The sequence below is a fragment of the Tursiops truncatus genome, chromosome 5 (genome assembly GCF_011762595.2).
Source record: "Tursiops truncatus isolate mTurTru1 chromosome 5, mTurTru1.mat.Y, whole genome shotgun sequence".
NCBI classification, from domain to species: domain Eukaryota; kingdom Metazoa; phylum Chordata; class Mammalia; order Artiodactyla; family Delphinidae; genus Tursiops; species Tursiops truncatus.
In genome coordinates, this window is record NC_047038.1 from 126873758 (window position 1) to 126887675 (window position 13918).

The following is a 13918-nucleotide window of genomic DNA, read 5'->3' on the forward strand; positions in this document are numbered from 1 at the left end:
TATGGAATATTGATCGACTGTGTTTATTTCAGCCTATAGCATGGGGAGCTAGGAGATGATGGTTTCTAGGCCAAGAGGGCCTCACTTTTTTTCTCTTCTAATATCAAACATTAAAATTTAACATTTATCTACTAAGTATACTACTTACTACTAAGAGTCAGTACACCTATTGCCTCTATGTCAGTGCTTGTTCCTTGTATCAGTATTTATAGTTTAGACAGATCATCCTTTAGCCAGTCAGCTTCCATGTTGGGCTCCTGGTAAAAAATAGAGGATAAATGCATGAGGTATTTTTTTTCTCACAGAGTCATATGTCTCCTGGAAAATTGTTCTTCATGTCTTCATAGTACGCTTTTGGACACCAACCATCTATAGTATCATAGTAAAATGTGAACTTAGGTACATGTTCTTTTATGATTTCATTGTCTCTCTTCACCACCTCCATCATTTCTTGGCTCCCAAGGTAGGCAGCACTAATGAGGCAGAATGGTTCCAATGCATTCAGAAAGGAAAATTCACTCTGTACATTAATCATTCGAAGGAGCATTCTGATCATCCAGGACTTGATTTTCTCCGGCCACGATTTAAGTAGTAAGTAGCCAGGAACATAGAGAACATCAAAGCCAGCACAAAAGTGGATTGGCGAGCTTGCTGTTGGGTGACTCAGTCATTCACTCAGTTGCTGGAGAGAGCAGAAAGCAGCGAGTTATTGGGAGCTCAGGGGCATATGCTTCAGAATCTGAAGGGAAAAAGAGCAGCCTACAGAATGACCAATGACCACAAATTTCATTTCCTTTGGCACATGAGTTCTCAGGAAAGCTAGTTTGTATTCTACTTGACCACAGAGTCCATAGATGTCCTTAATTTCTCGAGCATTTGGATCGTCCAAAAGTTGTCAGAATCTTCTTGTCCTTGGGGGCCACGGCATGCCCAGCATGACTGATAACCCAAACTGGAAAGCGTCTTTTTGTTGAAGAATACAAAGCCTTTGCAAATGGCACATAAAAGGCATAAAAACCTGTGTTACCCGTAATAAAGAAAATAAGCAGCTTAGGTCTGTTGGCACTTTGAGTATTAACGCGGTCAGCCCAGGGCCCACATTTTAGAACCTGTGTTTCAACTCCACAACATGAAATGAATTCCTTAGGCACAGGAGTTCCTTCCTTGATTTCTGCGTCCATTTCTGTCTGCCTAGAAGGCAGCAGCCTGCACCGTGACCGTCTTGGTTAGTGAGGGGATTGTTTTAAATCCATTCTGCTCCCTCCAGTGTCTGCAGGGCTGCTGGTTTTCACAGTTGCTGCTAGCCGGGCTATTGTTTTTCAACACTGCTGCACAGTAGGGAGTAAGGCGTGGGCACAGGGCCTGTTATAACATTTCAAACCTCACTCATCTTACTTTTTTATTGAATAATGTTTTCTCAGGTATTTTTCAAGCATTTGGTTAATTTCTAGAGTTCTAAAAAGTTGATTTTGTCAATCATTATCATTGTTTTATGGAGGAGCAGTTTTTCAGAGGTCTTGCTCTGCCATTCCTGAAATGCTTCTTATCCAAATGTATTTTCAGTCTACATGTTTAATTTTCACCTCAGTATTCTTACTACTCAGGTTCTGAAGTAAATAAATATCTAAAGTGGAAGAAATCCAAACTGAATATATCCACTATCCTGGCTTACTAAATTCAAGGGTGAATTTACTATGGTTGTCAGTCTAACAGGAGTCCGTACTTTTTTTTTCATTCTGGAAAAAAATATATATCACACAATGTGAAAACAAAGTGTACAGCATGTTCTTTAGTTTGAATTTTACTATAAATTGCTTTCTAGATCTGGAACTTGTTCAGAACATTTTTTAACAGATTAAATTTTGCCTTCTTTAATAAAAGAATAATGTGTCCTCTATGGTGAACAAGCGTTGTAGCAAAATTCTGTATTTAAACTGATGCTCAGCATTGTGTATTATATATTTTCTTTGTATAACTATCAAGTTTCAGAACTTCCATATGCTCCTGCTTACAAACAAGCCTGCATCTAAACATTATCTACTTAACTTACATCCAAAAAAAAAAAAAAGCCTATATATCCCCCGTAAAGAAAATTGTTACAATACCTCGTAACTGAGATGTATGTATGTACATCTGCTTGCCACTTTAAAAAATCTTTTGCTTGTGCAAAATTAAGAGAAAAACCCTAACATGGTTCACCATGGAAGATACAAAAATCTACTCTCTGAAGTTATGTGATGCTAATTATAAGGTGGGGAATAATATATTGAAGGTATTATTATCACTATTGTTATTTACAAAGCATTTACTTAGTAACTTACAGGTAATAAATGGCTGTTTTACCCACTTCCTGTGATTTCATTTTCATTTTCAATGTTTTATTTACTCCTCTGTCTGCCCTGTATCAGCCAGTTACATTCTGTATGTATTCATTGATTCATAACTTTATTTATTTACTTTATACCTATTAGGTATCAGCTGTAAGCTCTTTAAGGGAAGGGACTAGATCTTATTCATTTTTGTCTGCCTAATTTCTATCACATTGGCTATATAGGAAAACATATAAAAATATAAAACAGTGCAATATTTTAGTATTACATACTTATTTTTGAGATTACAAATTGGTTGTTCCATATGAAATTGTTAATATTTGATTATTTATTTATTTATGTTTGGCTGTGTTGGGTCCTCGTTGCTGCATGTGGGCTTTCTCTAGCTGCGGTGAGCGGGGGCTACTCCTCGTTTCGGGGCGCAGGCATCCCATTGTGGTGGCTTCTCCTGCTGCGGAGCACAGGCTCTAGGCATGCGGGCCTCAGTAGCTGTGGCAAGCAGGCTCGCGGGCTCTAGAGCGCAGGCGCAGTAGTTGTGGCGCATGGGCCTAGTTGCTCCGCGGCATGTGGGATCCTCCTGGACCAGGGATCGAACCCTTGTTCCTGCATTGCGGGCAGATTCTCAACCACTGTGCCACCAGGGAAGTCCCAATATTTGATCATTTTTGACTTTGCAAAATGGAACTTCATGTGATCCACATTAATATATGCACAGAATAGTTAAAAGATCAGATTCCAATTCATAGAACGGATGAAATTTGTCTTCACTTCAGGATTTAGTTTGGAAGCAGGGAATTTGGTGATTATCACCTTAAAGTATATGCACCGCCACGTTCATTGCATCATTATTCACAATAGTAAATAATGACATGGAAAAAGCGTATGTGCCCAATAATGGATAAAATGATGAAATGTAATACACACATACACACACATACACACTGGAATATATTTCAGCCACGAGAAGGAAGAAAATCAGCCTTTTGCAACACAGGGATAAAGCTTGAGGGCATTGTTCTAACTGAAAGAAGTCAGACAGACAAAAGCAAATACTGTATGATTTCATCCTTATGTGGAATCTGAAAAAGCTGAACTCATAAGAAACTCATAAATAGTGCTTGCCAGGAGTCTGGGATAGGGGAAATGGGGAGATGTTGATCGAAGAGTATAAACTTCCAGTTATAAATTGAATAAGTCCTGGGGATCTAGTTTAAAGCATGGTGAATATAGTTAATGGTACTGTGTTATTTACTTAAAACTTGCTAAGAGAGTAGGTAATTATGTGTGATGATGGAGGTGTTAACTAAGCCTATTGTAGTAATCATTTCACAGTATATATGTGAATCAAATTGTCATGTTGTACACCTTACACAATATATCTATTATATCTCAGTTCACTGGAAAATATGTCAAAAATAATAATTACTGTTTAATCTTAAGTGCAATTGTATTCTTTTTCCCCTTGAATTTACTTATGATAGATAAAATTTGTTCAGTTTTAGACAGATAACATTGTCATACCACATATATCAATTAAGATGATTTCCACTGGAAGAAATTGGAAACCTCATTAAACTGGCCTAATGAGTGAGGACATTTTAAGCTTGCAACTAGGAACCCAGAGGAGTATGTGTCCCAGGGTCAGCTGAGTTAGAAGGTTCCATTTTATTGTGATTCCCTCATTTATATTCTTTAGTTTGTTGGCTTCATGTCTTATACCCTGATGTACAAAAAAAAAAAAAAAAAAAGTGGGCGCCATCTTTTATATTTGCTTTCTCTTGAGTGTGATTCCTTCTCAAAAACCCCAGACTCTTTATATATCTATTCCTATGTCTGGGACATCTGCTGGTGGCACAGTGGTTAAGAACCCACCTGCTTCATTTTTGAACTCAAAGGATATCTCCATACGTCAGACAGTAAGTGGATCTGAATAGTACAAGGGGCGCAAGGTAGCAAATGCTGGTGCCACATCTACATCCTATCAGTGAGTTCCAGACCATTTCCAGCTGACAGCACTTGCATTTCTTTGCCTGAAGAACCCATCTATGCTAAGGGGTTAAGATTATGCTTAGCCCCTTCAGACTACTCCAGGAAACACTGGTTTATGCCATTGCATGAGAGATATAATGATACTGACTATTAAAATGATTGTGCATTTGGGTATTTTCTATTCAGTGCAGTGAAAGAAGAAATGCTATGAAAGAAGAAAATGACAGGCTCATTTCAGCTAACTGCCAACTCATGATACACAGTGAAATGTAGAAAGATTCTATGGGAGGATTAAAGAGAGTCTCATCTCCTATGGCTGTGGGGAAAATTTTTCTAAAAATCATTCCCAAAACCTTGAATGGGAAAATATTGTAATGATTAGGTAAATGCTTACCTAATGTACAAAACTGGATACGACATCTGGTGAAGTTGGGCCGCTATATTTTAAGATAAAATATATAATTTGAACCAACAGCCACTTTGTGGCACTATATCCCTGACAGGTAGAATACACTGCTTTGAGAACTACTGCATGGAAATAAGACTTGCTTTTCTCTCATTGTCATTTCCATGACCCGTTTCGGAATTTGTGTTTCTACGTGCACAACTTTAAGCACCATTGGAATAAAGAAACTAAAGTGTGAGGAGTGGTGGCTTGGGGGAAAAGGGGGAGGGGAAGTGTGCTTCTATCAGGGAACACAAGTAAGCGTCCACTAATCCTGACCCTTAGTCAGGATTATGGCTGCTGCTTTGTCATTTTGGATTCATCTTGACGGTAGATAAGCAGGCAGGAAAAAGGAGTTTATTAAGTCTTTAGTGTCTACATTCATTAATATTGTCTTGAACACCAGCATGAAAATCCTGGAACAGGGTAGATTATAATTACTTATATACACTATTAACTGTTCAGGGCTCACTTTGCCCTTATTTTTATCCCTGGGATGATGTGAGAGGAACCAGATACAATCCTGCATGTAACAGGATCTACGGTAGGCAAGTATCGCAGAAAATAACTGGCATTTGTAGAAAAGAAAGAGCTAGCTGTCCTTCCTCTCCTTCTAAGAGTCTCTTTGGGAACATAATGGGAAGGATCCTGGGTCCTCACACTTTGGAATCTGAATAAATATTTCTTGGGAAAGACAAGACTTGTGTATACAGCTTTACAACTCAAAGGATATCTCCATACGTCAGACAGTAAGTGGATCTGCATAGTACAAGGGGTGCAATGTAGCAAATGCTAGTGCCACATCTACATCCTATCAGTGAGTTCCAGACCATTTCCAACTGACAGCACTTGCGTTTCTTTGCCTAAAATTTTGTTTGTCTTTACTGAAGAATTGGAAGTTACTTTGCAAAGGTAACAGATTTGAATATCAGGATATGCACTCCTTGAGAGCATATCTATGTCATGATTGAAGAAATCCGAATAAAAAACCCAGCTCTCGCTCCTGCTGAGGGAGGCATGTTTTTACAACATTTCTCAAAGTTTTTCTGCGGAATTACATTTTTAAAAAGTGTAGTTAATCTTAACTGATAGCATTACCAGAGTGAACTTAGGTGCCTTATCCCACAGGGATCTGTGGTGGTGGCTAATAGATCATGTTCTTTTTTGACAATATGGCTGCTGCATAGGATGTGGGCATATGTAACTTAAAAAATATATATAGCTGACAAGCAGAAGGCTGATGTTGGATCCCCGAATGGAAATTGTTATAACTCACCTGATTTTCAAACCCAAGTTCAAACCCTGAACATTTGGATTGAAGTGGAGGCTAGATCTCTTTGGCAAAGGACATTGTAATGTCCCTTATTGTAAACTCTTCCCCTAAAGAACTCTGCTGCCATTTAGTAGAGTAACTGTATATTTAGAAAAAGAATATACAGAATTCTTTCGTGTGATATTAGATATTAACCATTAACTGATTCTGATATCGGAAGAACAGAAATGTCATCATTATTTCTTGGTTTCCAAGAGTGCGTATTGGGAATGATAAACTAAACAAATGCCAGATTGGCTACTCTGGAGTCTACTATAGCTACTAAGAGTCTGTGTCAAGAAGGACAAAACAAAATCCCCAGAAACTGCCCCTATTTCAGGCCTAAAATGTAAATCAGGAGGAATACCGGATCCTAGGATAATTTGCAGTGAATAATGTCATCCTCAAAGAATGAAGATGCAGTGATTACCAGCATATCCCAGTTTAATTCACCTGTACATTCCTGAGGGAAAAAGCAAATGAGCTGTGGAAAATGACAGAATAGTAAGTGGAGCCCCAATCTTAGCTGCTGTGCTGGATGTGGTACTTTTATTGGAACTGATCAACATAGCCTAAAATTCTTGGATTGTGACTACTGATTTGAGAAATAATTTATTTTAATCAACTTCAGAAATGAGGATCAAAAGTATTCACACTCACCTGGGAGGAAGACTAGTACACATTAACTTCTTGCCCCAAGATCATGTTAATGCTTCTCGGTCTCATTGTAGTCTACAGGGACCTTGCTTTTCTTTCCTAATGCTGGCTTACTGTTTTGGTGAGTCATCCTAACATAATCTTGTTAACAAGGGGAAGGAAGTACTTTGGATTTTGTGGTGTAACACATATGTACAAAGAATGGGAGATAAATAATCTAAAGATTCAGAGTCCTGTCTCAAAAGTGAATCAATAGTCTGGGGCATTTGGGGACAGCTCTCTAAAGTATAAGAAAATGTATTGCACTTTTTATTCTTACCACTTATAAAGATGACTCAACTATGAGGTTTTCTCTCGGTTTCTGAGGCAGCATATCAATGTACTTGAAAATACTGCTACTGCTGATGTATATGGTGTGATTCAGAATACTGTTAGTTTTTAAGAGGGGCCCAGGGCAAGAGAGTACCTTCAGTCAGTTGCAGTCCATGTTGTACTGCTACTGGGCCACATGTGCTGCTAGTACCTCATCTTGAGCACACATTGTATTTTACTACATTTTGCCCCAGAGCCTAAGCTAATGCTGTGGGAACTCCACCTCCATGTAAGCAGAGTCCAAACGTAGAGAGTTGTTAAGGTGCCAGGAGCATTCCTTACCAAGGGGGTGTTAAGTGCTGGTTTATAAATGCTCTGGACTTCCGTCATTAAGACACAAAATTTTTACATATAGTTTGTAAAATATTGGTAAGCTTCATGGGAATTTGCAGCAAAATACAACATCTATTGTTATAAAACAATCTCAGCCTCAGTTATACATCCTTATCTTTGGCTTTGCCCCTTCCTGTCTCACTCTCTCAGTTCCCTCACTTGCATGTCTTGAGATAACCAACCAAATAAACCACAAGAGAACCAAGAAGAATTGTCTCCAAATATGGACTTACTGATTTTTAAAAATTGTTTATTTTCTATTTTATTAACTTATAAATTTCATCTTTCTACTTTCTTTAGGTATAATTGCTTTTATTTTTCTAACTTATAAGCTGGTTAGTGAGCTCATTAAATTCTAGGCTTCCTTCTTCCTAATATGTGCACTAAAGGCTATTGATTTCCCTCTAATCACAAATACACAACATATTGATAATTGAATTTCCATTATTACAGGGCTAAAATATTTTCTAATCTAATTTCCATTATGATTTACAAAAAGAAAACTTAATTACCAAACACTCAGGTATTTCCTAATTATTTTTTGTTGTTGTTGTTGTTGATTTCTAGCTTAATTTCACCATGGTCGTGTTACACATTTCATATAATTTCATTCCTTGAAAACTTTTTGAGATATGATTTAGAGGCTAATTTGAGATCTATTTGGATAAGTTCTTCATAGGCATGTGAAAATAATATCTATCTGTTACTCTTAATTATAGTGTTCTTTATATGTCAGTTAGATCAGGATTATTCACCTTGAGCAAACTTCTGTAGTTTTTTTGGTCTGCTTATGCTTATTTTGTCAATCACTGAAAGAAATTTGCTAAATCTTCCACTCTGATTATAAATCTGTTAATTTCTCCTTTTAGTTATGTCAACATTTGTTTTATATATTTTGAAGCCATTTAATTTGGGTACATACTAACCAGAATTGTTATCATTTCCTGGTGTATTAGTTTATTATACTGAAATGTCTCTCTTCTTTTCTAGCAATGTTTTTTGCCTTAATACCTATTTTTCCGAAGATTAATAGAAAATAGAATAGAAAAGCCAGATTTTTTAATTGAAGTATAGTTAATATGCAGTTATGTTAATTTCATGTATCTTACATAGTGATTTGAAATTTGCATACATTATGAAATGATCACCACAATAAGTCTAGTAACCATGTGTCCCTATACAAAGTTATTACAATATTATTGATGATAATCTTTATGGTGTGTATTATATCTCTGTGACTTATTTATTTTATAACTGGAGGCTTGTAACTCTTAATCCCCTTTACCTATTTCACTCTGACCTACCCCACTTTGCTCTGTCAACCCCATTTGTTCTCTGTATCTGTGAGTCCATTTTTGTTATTTTGATCATTTGTTTTTTTTTAGATTACACATATAAGTGAGACCATATGGTATTTGTATTTCTTTGTTGGACTTATTTCACTTAGCATAACACCCTCTAGATTCATCCATGTTATCACAAATGGCAAGATTTCATTCTATGTTATGGCTGAGTAATATTCTATTGTGTATATACCACATCTTCTTTATCTGTCCATCTATTGATGGACACTTTGGTTGCTTCCATATCTTGGCTGTTGTAAATAATGATGCAATGAATATTGGTGTGCATGTATCTTTTCAAATTAGTATTTTCATTTCTTTGGATATATATCCAGGAGTGGAATTGCTGGATCATATGGTAGTTCTAAGTTTTTTGAGGAATCTCCATATTGTTTTCCACAGTGGCTGCACCAATTAACATTCTCACCAATGGTGTTTGAGGATTCCCTTTTCTTTACATTGTCAATATTTTTTACTTGTGTTCTTTTTGATGATAGCCATCTGACAGGCGTAAGGTGATATCTCATTGTGGTTTTGATTTGCATTTACCTGATGATTAGTGATGATGAACATCTTTTCATGTGTCTGTTGGCTGTATGAATGTCTTCTTTGGAAAAATGTCTATTCAGGTTCTCTGCCCATTTCCTAATTGAGTTGTTTGTTTTTTGATGTTGAGTTCTATGAGTTCTTTGTGTATTTTGGGTATTGACCAGTTATCTGATATATTTTTTGCAAATATCTTCTCCCATTCAGTAGGCTGCGTTTTTGTTTTAGTGATAGTTTCTATTGCTGTAAAGAAGCTTTTTAGTTTGATGTAGTCTCATTTGTTTATGTTTGCTTTAGTTTCCCTTGCCTGTGAAGACAGATCCAAAAAAATATTGCTAAGACTGATGTCAAAGAGAATACTGCCTACGCTTTCTTCTAGGAGTTTTATGGTTTCAGTTTTTACATATAAACCTTTAATTCATTTTGCATTTATTTTTATATATTTTGTGAGAAAGTAGTCCAGTTTGATTCTATGCATGTAGCTGTCTAGTTTTCCCAACACCATTTATTGAAGAGGCTGTCTTTTCCCTACTGTATATTTTTGTCTCCTTTGTCATAGATTAATTAACCATATTAATGTGGGATTCTTTCTGGGCTCTCTATTCTTTTCCATTGATCCATGCATCTGTTTTTTGTGCCAGTCTGTTTTTGATTATTGTATCTTTGTAGTATAGTTTGAAATCACAGAGCATGATACCTCCAGCTTTGCTCTTCTGTCTCAATATTGCTTTGGTTATTGGGGCCTTCTGTGTTTCCATACAAATTTTAAAATTGTTTGTTCTAGAATGCCATTGGTATTTTGATAGAGATTGCACTGAATCTGTAGATTACCTTGGGTAGTATGGTTATTTTAACAATATTAACTCTTCCAATCCATGAGAACAGTGTATCTTTCCATTTGTTTGTGTTATCTTCAATTTCTTTCATCAATGTCTTAAAGTTTTCAGAATACAAGTCTTTTACTTCTTTGTTTAGATTTATTACTAGATATTTTATTCTGTCTAATGCAACCATAAATGAGATTGTTTTCTCAATTTTTCATTCTGATAGTTTGTTATTAGTGTATACAAATGCAACACATTTCTGTATTTGATTTTGTATCTTGTGAATTTACTGAATGAATTTATTAGTTTTAACACTTGTTTATTGGAATCATTAGGGCTTCTCTTTATACTGTTGTGTCATCTGCATATAATGACAGTTTTAATACTTGCTTTTTTATCTGGCTGCATTTTGTTCCTTCTTCTTGCCTAATGACTGTGAATGGGACTTCCAATACTAGGTTGAATAAAAGTGGCTAGAGTGGACATCCGTGTCTTCTTCAGGACTGTAGAGGAAAAGTTTTCAAATTTTTGCTGTTAAGTATGATGTTAGGTGTGGGTGTGCATGTTTGACCTTTAAGACACTGAGGTACATTTCCTCTATACCCACTTTCTTGAGAAATTTTTTATCATAAATGGATGTTGAATTTTGTCAAATGCTTTTCTCCTCATCCATTGAGATGATCATATAATTTTTATCCTTCATTTTGTTAATATGGCGTATCATGTTGATTGATATATGGATATTTAACCATCCTTACATCCCTAGGGTAAACCCCACTTGATCATGGTGTGTGATCCTTTTAATGTATTGTTGAATTTGGTTTGCTAGGATTTTGTTGAGAGTTTTTGCATCTATGTTCATCAGTGATTTGGCCTGTAATTTTCTTATCTTTTTCTTTTCTTTCTTGTTTTTTTTCTCTTTTCTTCTGTGTGTATGTCTTTGTTTGGTTTTGATATCAGGGTAATGCTGGCCTCAGAGAATGAGTTTGAAAGTGTTCCTTCCTCTGCAGTTTTTTGGAATACTTTGAGAAGAATAAGTGTTAACTGTTTTTAAAATGTTTTGTAGAAACATTACCTGTGAAGCTGCCTGGCCTCGGACATTTTTCCGTTGGGAGCTTTTTGATTACTGATTTAATTTCATTACTGGTAATTGGCCTGTTCATACTGTGTATTTCTTCCTGATTCAGTCTTAGGAAATGTACGTTTCTAGGAATTTATCCATTTCTTCTAGGTTGTCTATTTTATGGTAGTATAATTGTTCTTAGTAATCTCTTAAGATCATTTCTATTTCTGTGGTCCTGCTTGTAACTTCTCTTTCTTTTCTGGTTTTATTTATTTGGGCTCTCTCTCTTTTTTTCTTGATGAGTCTGGATAAAGGTTTATCAATTTTATCTTTTCAAAATACCAGGTCTTAGTTTCATTGATCTTTTTTTTTTTTAGTCTCTATTTATTTCTCCTCTGATTTTTCTTATTTCTTTCCTTCTACTAGATTTGGTTTTGTTTGTTTTCCCTTTTTTAGTTCCTTTAGGTGTAAAATTAACCTGTTTGAGATTTTTCTTGTCTCTGAGGTAGGCTTGGATTGCTGTATTTCTCTCTTAGAATTATTTTTGCTGCATGCTGTAGATTTGGATCATCGTGTTTCCATTTACATTGTCTTAAGGCATTTTTTGATTTTCTCTTTAATTTCTCCAGTGACCCACTGTTTGGTTAGTAGCATGTTGTTTAGACTTCAATTGTTTGTGGGTTTTGCATTTTTTTCCGGTAGTTTATTTCTAGTCTCATATCATTGTGATCAGAAAAGATTCTTGTTATGATTTCAGCCTTATATTTATTGGGATTTGTTTTGTGGCCAAACATGTGATCAGTCTATCTTAGAGAATATTCCATATGTACTTGAAAAGAATGTGTATTCTTCTTTTGGATGAAATGTTCTGTATATACTTATCAAATACATCTCATCTAACATGTCATTTAAGGCTAGTGTTTCCTTATTTATTTTCTGTCTGAATGATCTGTCCATTGATATAAGTGGGGTTTTAAAGTCCCCTACTATTATTGTGTTACTGTCAATTTCTCCCTTTATGTTTACTAATATTTACTTTATGTACTTACATGCTCCTGTGTTGGGTTTTTATATATTTATAATTGTTATATTTTATTGGATTGATCTCTTTATCATTATGTAATGTCCTTCTTTGTCTCTTGTTAACAGTCTTTGTTTTAAAGACTGTTGTGTCTTATCTACCTGTGTGGCTCTTCGTGGCCCAGGGCAGCTTGGAGTGGAATGATTTATTTTGGATAAATAAAATGATTAAGCATTTCTTTTCTTTTTCCTCTAGTTTGTTTTATAAATCATTTTAATATCATTTTATTAGATGCATTAAATATTACTACATGCATTCTTGATTTATTAGTACTTCCAAATACACTTAGCATTTAGATTTTTCAAGACTCTCTATAAATTATAGGACTATGAAACACTAACCCCATTTAAATCTCTCCCATCTGTTGTATGATTATCATACTTTTTAATTTTGCACATATTTTATGATCCCTAGACTTTAATAATTGTTTTACACAGTTGTTTTATTTTCATATTTCTCCATTTCATTGTTCTTCATTGCTTCCCATGTTTCTGTGTTTTCCGTATGTGGCAATTTTCTTTCTCTCTGAGGAATATCCTTTAGTATTACTTTTAGTCCAGATCTACAGGTGTCATATCATCTCATCATTTAAAAAAAAAAATCTAGTAATGTCTTTATTTCACATTACTTTTGAAGTTAACTAGTATATATTTTTAGGCTGTATTGGAGTAATACAGAGATGTTAACTATAAACTCTGGAAAGAATTTTTTTCTTTAAGTATTTGAAAGTGGTACTGGAGAGTTGCAAAAATTTTGAAAGAACACTGAAGAGCCAATCATTAAAAAGCAAAAGCTGAATGAGATTTATGTTTATATACTAATTTTATATTTATATTTCATTCATATAGCTTGAGACAAACCCTACTTCTTGGGGAGCAAAACAGCTGAATCTGAACTATAAAATTTTTGCCTTTTTGGCTTGAGAAATTAGAAGATAGAGTTTGGGCCATCTAGAACAGTAGCAATGTTAGGGAACATACCCCTTAAATAGAGAAGCCCCCCAAAATGTGTGTGAATTGCAGTCAGGTTTTTGAATGGCCCCAGAATTCCAAGATTCTAAGGAGCTCAAAGTAAGGGACAGATAGAAGGTTAAGAGAACTGAGCAGAGATGTCAATCTGCCCATATAGGGGAGATAGGGTTTGTATATTGTTCCAGCCAAGTCAACTCTTTGCTACAACTCTTAAATTTTTGCTCTTAAAAAGAAGATAAATGAACAACAGTCTGTATGATATGTCATCCGTAATGCCCATTAAAATTAAAATTAAATTACTTGAGATGAGTAGAAACAGGAAAATATGACCCAAAGTTGAAAGAAAAAGTAATCAATACAAACCAACCCAGAGATAATCTAGATTTTAGAATCAGTAGGCAAGGATTTTAAAGCACTTATTATAAATATGTTCTTGGACTTAACAGAAAATATTGTTGTAATTATTATATATATGTGCAATTTAGGCAGAGACATGAAAACTAAGGAAATAAAGCAAAATGTAGAGTTCAAAAGTACAAAACTTGAAAAAAATTTCAATTGATGGAATTAAAATTGCATTGTACACTGTGTAGGAAATAGTGAAGTTGATAATATATCAATAGGAATTGTTCAACCTGAATATTACAGAGAA

The 13918-nt window shown here is 35.1% G+C and overlaps 1 pseudogene; it reads right to left on the reverse strand.

The window, feature by feature from the left end:
• Window positions 1–206: 206 nt before the first annotated feature.
• Window positions 207–1181, reverse strand: LOC101315832 (lipid droplet-associated hydrolase pseudogene; annotated as a pseudogene).
• Between the last annotated feature and the right edge of the window lie 12737 nt (window positions 1182–13918).